The sequence below is a fragment of the Ailuropoda melanoleuca genome, unplaced genomic scaffold, assembly GCF_002007445.2.
Source record: "Ailuropoda melanoleuca isolate Jingjing unplaced genomic scaffold, ASM200744v2 unplaced-scaffold9239, whole genome shotgun sequence".
NCBI classification, from domain to species: domain Eukaryota; kingdom Metazoa; phylum Chordata; class Mammalia; order Carnivora; family Ursidae; genus Ailuropoda; species Ailuropoda melanoleuca.
This window is the reverse complement of record NW_023254702.1, coordinates 14497-24403: the sequence shown is the minus strand read 5'-3', so window position 1 is coordinate 24403 and position 9907 is coordinate 14497. Positions and strand designations below refer to the sequence as shown.

General features: G+C 43.6%; 1 pseudogene; it reads left to right on the top strand.

The window, feature by feature from the left end:
* Window positions 1-6218, top strand: part of LOC117800945 — a 24793-nt pseudogene extending 18575 nt beyond the window's left edge.
* Window positions 6219-9907: the final 3689 nt, after the last annotated feature.

The window sequence follows — 9907 nt, the reverse complement described above, 5'->3', positions numbered from 1 at the left end:
GTAAAATCAGTCACATTACCTCACAGACTTATCTTGCTTGTTTAAAAGAGACTTCCCACGGACATCAAACATTTACTCTTGTACCTCCTCCTGGTTCAATTGACCTCTTATACCCTGTTACAGAAGCCCAGGATGGAAAATCCTAGAGCACACAATTTTACACAGGGTAAATTGCAGTCTTGAAAGCTTTGGGATTTTTATCTGCCTCTGCCTGACACAGCATTTTGAAGTGATCACTGGATGACTAGAATGGAATTTGCCATCAATGAATACTCAGGGGTACTATTATGAGTTTTCCATTTTAATGAATTTCCTGTTATTAATTTCCGTCATTTAGCAATTTAATNGTCATTTAGCAATTTAATAAGTAGACAATAAAACCAGCAGCCTCCAAATATAGACACAGTTCCAAACCTTTGGCAATTAGCAGGACATCAGTTTGTTCTGCCACTGTACCAACCACCGCAACATCCACCAGAGAGTCAAAGTCCACTGAAACCAAAGGAAACCTCACCCATGAATCCTACATAAACTGCTATCAATCCACGGGCTCCCAAAATGCCCAACAGGCAGCCTGGAACTCAATAAGTTTCCAGAAATATAGGACTCAACACCTCCTCATTTGTCTTTTCTACTGTTTCAGGAAAATTCAAAGCAAGAAATTACAATCCATTCTTAACAGATTGTCCACATCAGATAACCTCTTTATATAAGGCAAAAATATCAAGATGTTTGTACCAGTGGGTTTTCAATCTCCCAAAAGCAGCTGTGACTACCTAAAGCAAAAACAATAGTAATGCATTGTGGAACTGATAACATGCAGGAATAAAACATATGAAAATAACAACCAAAAGACTGGAAGGAAGAAGACGGAAGTTGGAAAGATTCCTATATTATGCAGGCAGTGGTATAATATTATTTGACGATGTACTGCATTAAAGATGTATTCTCTAAATGCTTGACAAACAGTTAAAATAAAGTGACATGGCTAATAAGGTAATACTGGAGATGAAATAAAACATTTTCTTTAAAAGCTCAGTGATAGGCCGGTCGGTGATGGGTATTAAGGAGGGCACGTATCGCATGGTGCTCTGGGTGTTATACGCAAGTAATGAATCATAGAATATTACATCAAAAACTAGGGAGGTACTGTATGGTGACTAACATAACATAATAAAAATATTATAAAAAAATAATTTAAAAAAGCTCAGTGAATCCAAATGATAAATAGAAACATAAAAGAAAATGAGAATAGTAAACAAATAGCAAAATGGTAGTTTCAAACCAAACCCCATCGATAATCACAGTAAATGTATATGGTCTACCTTGTTCCCAAAATAAATAAAGAACACTTACAACTCAATATAAGACAACCCCACTTAAGAATAGGCAAAGGATTCTAATAGACATTGCTCCAAAGAAGACAGACAAATGGCCAGTAAACCCATGAAAAACTTTTCAACATTAATAGCCTTCAGGGAAATGCAAAGCCAAACCACAAGATACCACTTCACATGCTCTAGGATAACTGTAATCAAAAAGACAGAAAATGACAAGTGTCAGAAAGGACATGGAGAATTTAGAACCGTCAATAATTATTGGTAGGAAGATAAAATGATGTAGGCATTTTGGCAAAAATAAAAAAAAATTTAAAAATGGCAGCTCTTCAAAATGTTAAAGACACAAGGTATCATAATCCACCAGAGTCACTCCTATACTGAAGAAAGCTGAAAACATATGTTCCGAGCACCTGGGTGGCTCAGTCTGTTCAGCATCAGACTCTTGATTTTGGCTCAGGTCGTGACCTCAGGGTTGTGAGATCCAGCCCCACATCAGGCTCTGCACTGAGCATGGAGCATGCTTAAGATTCTTTCCCATAGAGCCACTCTGGAAAACAATATGGAGGTTCCTCAAAAAGTTAAAAGTAGACTTACATTACAATGCAGCAATTGCACTACTAGGTATTTACCCAGAGGATACAAATATACTGATCCGAAGGAGCACCTGCACCCCAATGTTTATAGCAGCAATGTCCACAATAGCCAAACTATGGAGAGAGCCCAGGTGTCCACCAACAAATGAATGCATAAAGATGTGGTACAGGGTGCTTGGGTGGCTCAGTCGGTTAGGTGTCTGCCTTGGGTTCAGGTCATGATCCCAGGGTCTGGGGTGGGGATGAAGCCCCACATCAGGCTCCCTGCTCAGAGGGAGTCTGCTTCTCCTTCTCCCTCAGCCCCACTTTCCACTTTTTCTCTCTCTCTTTTAAATAAACAAATGAAATCTTCAGAAAATAAATTTTAAAAAAATGTGTAGATATGCAATGGAATGTTATTCAGTCATGAAAGAAAACGAAATTTCACCATTTCCAATGACGTGGATGGAACCAGAGGGTATTAGGCTAAGTGAAACGAGTCAATCACAGAAAGACAATTCTATGATTTCACTCATATGTGGAATTTAAGAAACAAAACAGAATATCATAGAGGAAGGAAAGGAAAAATAAAATAACATGAAATCAGAGAAGGAGACAAACCAAAGAAACTTTTAACTATAGAAAGCAAGCCAAACGTTGCATGAGGGGAGGTCAGTGGGCGGATGGGGTAACTGGCGATGGGCATTAAGGAGGGTACTTGATGGAATGAGCACTGGGTGTTGTATGCAACTGATGAATCACTAAACTCTACCTCTGAAACTAATATTACACTATATGTTCATTAATTGATAAACTATAAATGTAATATAAATTAATTTATAAAATAATTAAATAGAATTTAAAAATAAAAATTAAAAAAAGATTCTTCTTTACCCTCTCTCTCAGCCTCTCCCCCCCCACACTCATACTCTCTCTCTCAAAGAAAAAGGAAAGTGTATGTCCACACAAAAATTTGTACATATTCATGGCAGCATAACTCATCCGATCCAAGAAGTGGAAAAAACCAACATGTCTATCCATTGACAAATGGTTAAACCCAAGTGGTATGTCCATAAAGTGGAATACTGTTCAGTAATAAAAAGGAATGAGATAGCGATACATGGTACAACATGTATCCACCTCTGCAGTGAAGATGACGAGACCATGAGGTTTGATGATATTGAGGAGAAAAGGATATGGAGGCAGCAAATGTCCCAAGCCCTGGCGGAGTTCCATCATTGCAGGAGAGTAAACATACGGCAGACTACAGCCATGATAGATGCTACATGCTCCAAATCATGAAAAATAGTCTCGCAATTATGAATGGAGAAAAAAGGAATTCAGATATGGAGGGGAAGGAAAAAGAAAGGAGGAAGAGGGAGATGTTGTTGATTTCATGGGTAGTAGCCAGCCAGAATGCCTTGGAATACACTCAACAGACTCTATGAAATGGTCTATGTACATCTCATCCAATTTCTATCTGTAAGCAAACACCTAGAGTGTTTATAGTTACAGATGTGTTTATATAGTTACAGATGTATTAAAAGAAAAATCTCCACTCAAGAACCTAACTTTCCAGTATAGGAATAGTGAAGTAAAAAGAGCAAACTAGGGGCACCTGGGTAGCACTGTCATTAGGCGTCTGTCCTCGGCTCAGGGCATGATCCTTGCAATCCGGGATCGATCGAGTCCCACGTCGGGCTTCCCCGCTGGGAGCTTGCTTCTTCCTCTCCCACTCCCCCTGCTTGTGTTCCCTCTCTTGCTGGCTGTCTATCTCTGTCAAAGAAATAAAAAATCTTAAAAAAATAAAAAGAGCACACTAAAGTTAAAAGAAGCATACGGGGGAGAAAACAAGCATAAGGAAGGAAATAACAGAGTAAACATAAATGAAATAGTATAAAACAAGAGAGATGAGCAAACAAAGCCAAAAGTTGGTTCTCTGTAAAAATCAACAAAAATGACAAACCTTTCACTAGACTGACCAAGAAGGAAGAGAGAGAACATTAAAATGATTAAATTTTGGAATGGGAGCATTACTACCCACCTTACAAAAATAAAAAGGATTATAAGGGAATGCTATAAACAGCCAGAAAAGTAGGTCACCTATAGGAAATGGACATGTTTCTAAGAAGACACAAACTACCAAACCTGACTCAAGTCAAAACAGATAATCTGAGCAGACCTGTACCAAACGAAATGATCAAGTGAGCAATAAAAAGAGTATAACCCAGGCCTGGAGCTACCCAGCCAGCGGCCTCACCTGACCCTCAGCACCATGGCTGCGGTGGCGGCGGCGGGGACAGCCTGGCTCTCATGGGCCCAGGGCGCTAGGTCGGCCTCCCACAGGCGGTGGCGCCAGGGGGCAGCCAGGGCGCAGGCGGCGGGTCTCCACGTGGTGGCTGGGCCATGGCACGCCTGGAGGGCCGGGAGGTGTTGGAGTACCTGAGGAAGACGCGCTGGGTGACCAGCCAGTGCAACTCCTTGCAGGCCTCGGTTGACGGGAGCACCTGCCCTTGAGCTTCATCTCGCAGGGCACCTTGAGGTCTTCACGCCCTCCCTGCCCCCACCCTTGCTAGGCCGTGGCAGAGGCAGTGGCAGCGGAGGACGCGGCCATGGCTGAGCGCCCCAGAGCGTTCCAGGGCAGCCCAGGCCCAACGCCAGCAGCGACTTCTACCTGCGCTGCCCCGGTGAGAATGGATGTTTGCCCTGTTGGTGGACGCTGTGTTCCAGAGGTGCAGGACACAACCAGACAATGGCCGTGCGTGTGCACCTCCACGTTCCCAAGCACAAATCTCAGGATCCCATTCACTGCCCCGTCCAGTGAGAAGACGGAGAAGTAGGAGGCTCCCAGGTCCCGGGTGAAGACTGTGCAGGCCCACATCTCGGCCCTGACCATCCACATTCCAAATGCCATGGCCCCCTTCCTTGGTGGCCATGGCCACCCAGTGCTGCCAACTCCTGACCACCCAGACCCCTGGGAGCAGGGTGATACCAGCTGACTTCAAGTGAATGGCCGACACCTGGCAGCCAGAAAATGAAAAGGAGGCTTCTGGTGGAGACAGCCCCAAGAAGGATTCAAAGACATCTTATTCCTATGCAGAATTCATAGAACAGAAAACGATGATGGTTCCTGAGAAGCAACTTACCCTAAATGGTATTTATACCCACATCACTAAAAATTATCCATACTACAAGACAGCGGACAAGAGCTGGCTGAATCCAATTTGCCACAATCTCTCTCTGAATCTTTATTTCATCATAGTACCACGTTCCCAGGAAGAACCAGGCAAAAGGGCTCATTCCGAGGACAGATCCTGCCTCTGAAAGCAAATTCATAGAGCAGGCTTTTAGGAAAAGACAGTCCATGGGCGTGCCTTGCTTTAGAAACCCTCCAGGACCCCTCTTCTCCAGAAGTGGCCCAGCCTCTCCCAATCATGCTGGAGTGCTGTCTGCACTCGCCAGTGGTGCCCAGAACCCCAAGAGCCTGTCAAGGGAAGTTTTACCACCCCCCTGGAGCCTGAGCCCAGTGCCTCACAGCCCAAACTGGCCATCATCCAGGAGGCATGGTTTGCCAAGGGTGCACCAGGCTCCCCTGTGTCTCGTCAGCCCATTTTAATGGCCGGGCAGTGGCAGCTGCCACAGACGATCAATCAATCCCATCACCTACACGGTCGCTGCTCCCATGACCACCTTGACCTCCCAGCAGCCTGTAGTGCAGACAGCGCACGTCGCCCACCAGATCCCCGCAGTGCCTGTCACCAGCATGGCAGGTCTGGCCCCGGGAAGCACATACACTGTTGCAGTCCAGGCTCTGGTCACTCAGGCGGCTGTGGCCCCTCCTATGGCAGAGCTGCAAGACAATGGAGATCACAAAGAAGTAAAAGTGAACGTGGAATCTATTCCTGCCATTACCCATGCCACAGCGGGCGCTGCCAGCCGGATCATTCAGGATCCACAGACCACCCCTGTCCACACTGTCACCACAGCGCAGCAGGCACCTATAGGTCAGCACCAGCAACCAACAAAAACGGTCCCCCGAAGCAGGACTCGCCTGATGCCAATCCCTGCCACTGGCCGTAACCAGGTGAACAATGTGGCGAGTCCTCTGGACACGATGGCAACACGTGCATCGGTGTCAACCTCCCTTCCCACAAACCGCCAGAATGGCGACAAGATGGAACAGCAGGAGCTGAAGCAGGTCCAGAAGGAAGACGGCAGCGACAACACCATCATCACCCTGCGTACGGCAGCCCTCAGGGAGAAAGGTGTCCAAAACCAGCAACTGGGACAGCTTTTCTTACTTTAATATTCAACTCTGTGGTGCCAAAAGGAGACACCACCTCCCACCAACACTCGGAGCATGTGGTCTCAGTGGGTAGAGGGTCCTGCCGTTGGACTTCACCTCAAAACTGAAAACACACAACTGAGTTGGCCTCAAAACTCCTAAAAGACAGAAGTCACACCTGAACAAAACCTCAGACTACAAAACCTTGTTCAGCAGTGTCTCCCCATCCCCAGCTCGGCTTGTCACTCCACAGCAAGATGATAGGACAGCCAGGGACAGTCCCCACCACCCTCCCAGGACCCTTGGGGCTGGCACGGGTAGCTGAGACAGTAGTTCGTGGTTCACACATGCAATTAGAATATTTTGAGGTGTACTTTCTTTACAAAATAATGGGGTCTTTGACATTTCAGATCGCTCCATTTCTACCCTGGAGATTTTGGAATCACACAGGACCTTCCCTATTGATTTCATTTGGGGAAAAGAAACAATGAAGTTCTGTTTTTTTCTTTGTTCTCAGCCATGGAATGATTTCCTTTTGTCTGCCCTGTTAACGTTCAGATGGAGCTACGTGATGACATTTGCAGGTTTTCTGTGTTAGATGCATCTAGAATAGACAGACAGACTGGACAGATGGACCCCCATGCTGGGCCCCATGTTAACCATGACTGAAAGAACTGCTGGACTCGGGAAGCTGCTCTTAACTGGGTCTCTTTCCTGCTACTTTTTGTTGGTTGTTCCTCTGTGTTGACTTTGTTCCTTTGTGTGGACTTCGTAAAATAAAACAAGCCTCCTAAAAAAAGACTACTACTAATATATTTTTAAAGTATATCCCAGAAAGAAAAACGCAGACCCAGATGCCTTCACAGTGCATTATACTAAACACTTAAAGAATCAATTCTAATCCCACACAAACTCTTCTAAAAAGCAAAACAGAAGGTAATGCTTTCCATCTGAATGATTATGAATCCTGAGGACACTTATGATACTGCCGAAAACTAATTCTCCTCAAACTTCACAGGCTCTTCCTCTTTATTCTCCTTCCCCGACTTTCTCTCTTTGCATGGGCATATATCATAAGGTCCCATTTCCAGACCTTTCCCTCTTGCCTTGATCTCTTAGCAGTACCTATATCTCTGGTAGTCATTTAAAAGATAAAACTCTGGGAAGGCAGGTAAGCCATTTCTTTTTCAATCACTATCTCCTCTGACAGGGCTCTGTACAGGATCATACAAGTGTGCACTGCCCAACCCCAGGAGAACTATTCACATCACACACCTACAGATGGGGATCCCTGTTCCGATTTTTCACCTAATGGTAGTAAAGCAACATTATTTCCCCAAAATCAGTAATTGCAACCACATCATAACTAATTGTAATTCATACAAAAGTGCCACAATGACCCTGATTTTGACATTCCTAGTGAGTTAGGGCTGAGAAGGAAACTAATGATCTCTTAACGGAAAAAAAATTTGATGCTCTACACTCAAGACATATGATTATGATGAAACAAGCCAAATCTAATTTATCATTTTTNAATCTAATTTATCCTTTTCACACGAAATCTCTCTTTCTGACTTTCCCCTCTATAATTGTTTCCAACAATCACGTAGATTTTAAATCTCAGGCTAACTCACTCACCCCTCCGATCTATTATTCTACATAGCAGAGTAAAATCCATCTGCCCCTGGGACATAACAACTTGCACAAGAAAGGGGATGGTGACATTTGCTAACTGCAGATAGGATGGGTACCATGTACACAGTGGAAGCTTGAGGACAGCCTCTTGAGCTGACAAGCTTCCCGTAAACGCAAGGATTTTTTACTTTTGCTCCAGGAACCTATGCGGAAGCAACATGTACAAATTCTAGAACCATCTTTCAACTGTCTGTCATTTCATGTTGAGCCTTTTTGAATTAAAGACATCATTCTCAGGGTTCTTTTTTTCATTTTTCTTCTGGAATTCACCTTGAAATACTACACATTGCTCTCCTGAGTGTGACAAAGCTTTGGGATTCTCTGCCTCCTGGATACGTTCTGTGCGCATAGCTTGGTTCACTGGCCACATGGATTCATTTACATAAANAAATGCAAGGATTTTTTACTTTTGCTCCAGGAATCAATGCGAAAGCAACATGTATAAATTCTAGAACCATCTTTCAACTGTCTATCATTTCATGTTGAGTCTTTCTGAATCAAAGACATCATTCTCATGGTTCTTTTTTTTTCATTTTTCTTCTGGAATTCACCTTTAAATACTACACATTGCTCTCCTGAGTGTGACTAAGCTTTGGGATTCTCCGCCTCCTGGATACGTTCTGTGTGCATAGCTTGGTTCATTGGCCACATTGATTCACTTACATAAGTTAATCACTTTGTAACCACAACAGTTTTCAGAAGGTTCACTGGAATATCCAACATGCCTTTGTTAACTACTTATCCTTACCACAGAGAAACATTTAGCAATAGAGTAATCAGTGAGACAAGAGTTATCTCGGCTCTCTAGAGAAAACCTCTGGTCATTATGTGATATTGGCATGAGCAAGAGGACCATTAAAAAGTTGAATTCTCCTCTGGATCATTTTAAGAAGTGGTCCCTATGGAGCTGTAATTTGTCCAAAGTAACCAAGCTCTAGGCTCCTTCCTTTCCTGAACTTTGTGCATGTTTGGATGACAAACACCTAACCTCTTCAGTGCCATTTGACCCAGCAGAGCAGAAGCAAATTAATACCCTACAACCCTATTCCTTTGTGCACAGCTCCCTTCATTATGAAGAGAAAACACAGTGTGCACAGAGAATTTTTAATCTACGTCACAGTTGAATACTTCACCAGGGCCCTGGAAGGGTAGTTCGTCCATACAACTCACTTACTCTCTTCATTTCCAGCTGAAATGGTCTGTCATCTGAGGTCTAATTAGGGAGGAGATACAAGATAATAAATTATTATCATCTCAGAAATTTGGAGCTAGAAGAACCCATAGTACCTGCTTTGTCCATTCATTTTGCAGGAGAGAAAGCAGATGCTGCAGAAAGATATACAACTTGTTAATGGTCACACAGAAAGTGTGTGACTGATCCAGGTCTAGACTCTGGTCTCCCGGAACAGCGTTCTCCCAATGACAATTGGAAGGGCATCTACTACCTGAAGACATGTCGGGAAAAGAATCAAGAGATTGCTTTCATTTAGCATAATCTCCTCCAGTCCAGTCCATGTTGCTGCAAATGTTGGGAAATCGTTCTTTCTGATGGCTGAGTAATATTCCACTGCATATATGGACCACATCTTCTTAAGTGAAATAAGTCAAGCAGAGAAAGACAATTATCATACGGTTTCACTCATTTATGGAACATAAGAAGTAGGAAGATGGGTAGGAGAAGAAAGGGAAGAAGAAAAGTGGGTAAACAGAAGGGGGAAGGAACCATGAGAGACTATGGCCGCTGGGAAACAAACTGAGGGTTTCAGAGGGGAGAGGGGTGGGGGAATGGGATAGGCTGTTGATGGGTATTAAGGAGGGCACATATTGCATGGTGCACTGGGTATGATACGCAAGTAATGAATCATGGAACTTTACATCAAAAACTAGGGATGTACTGTATGGTGACTAACAAAATATAATAAAAAATATTATTTAAAAATGGATGGCACTGGAGGGGATAATGCTAAGTGAAATAAGTCAAGCAGAGAAAGACAATTATCATATGGTTTCTCTCA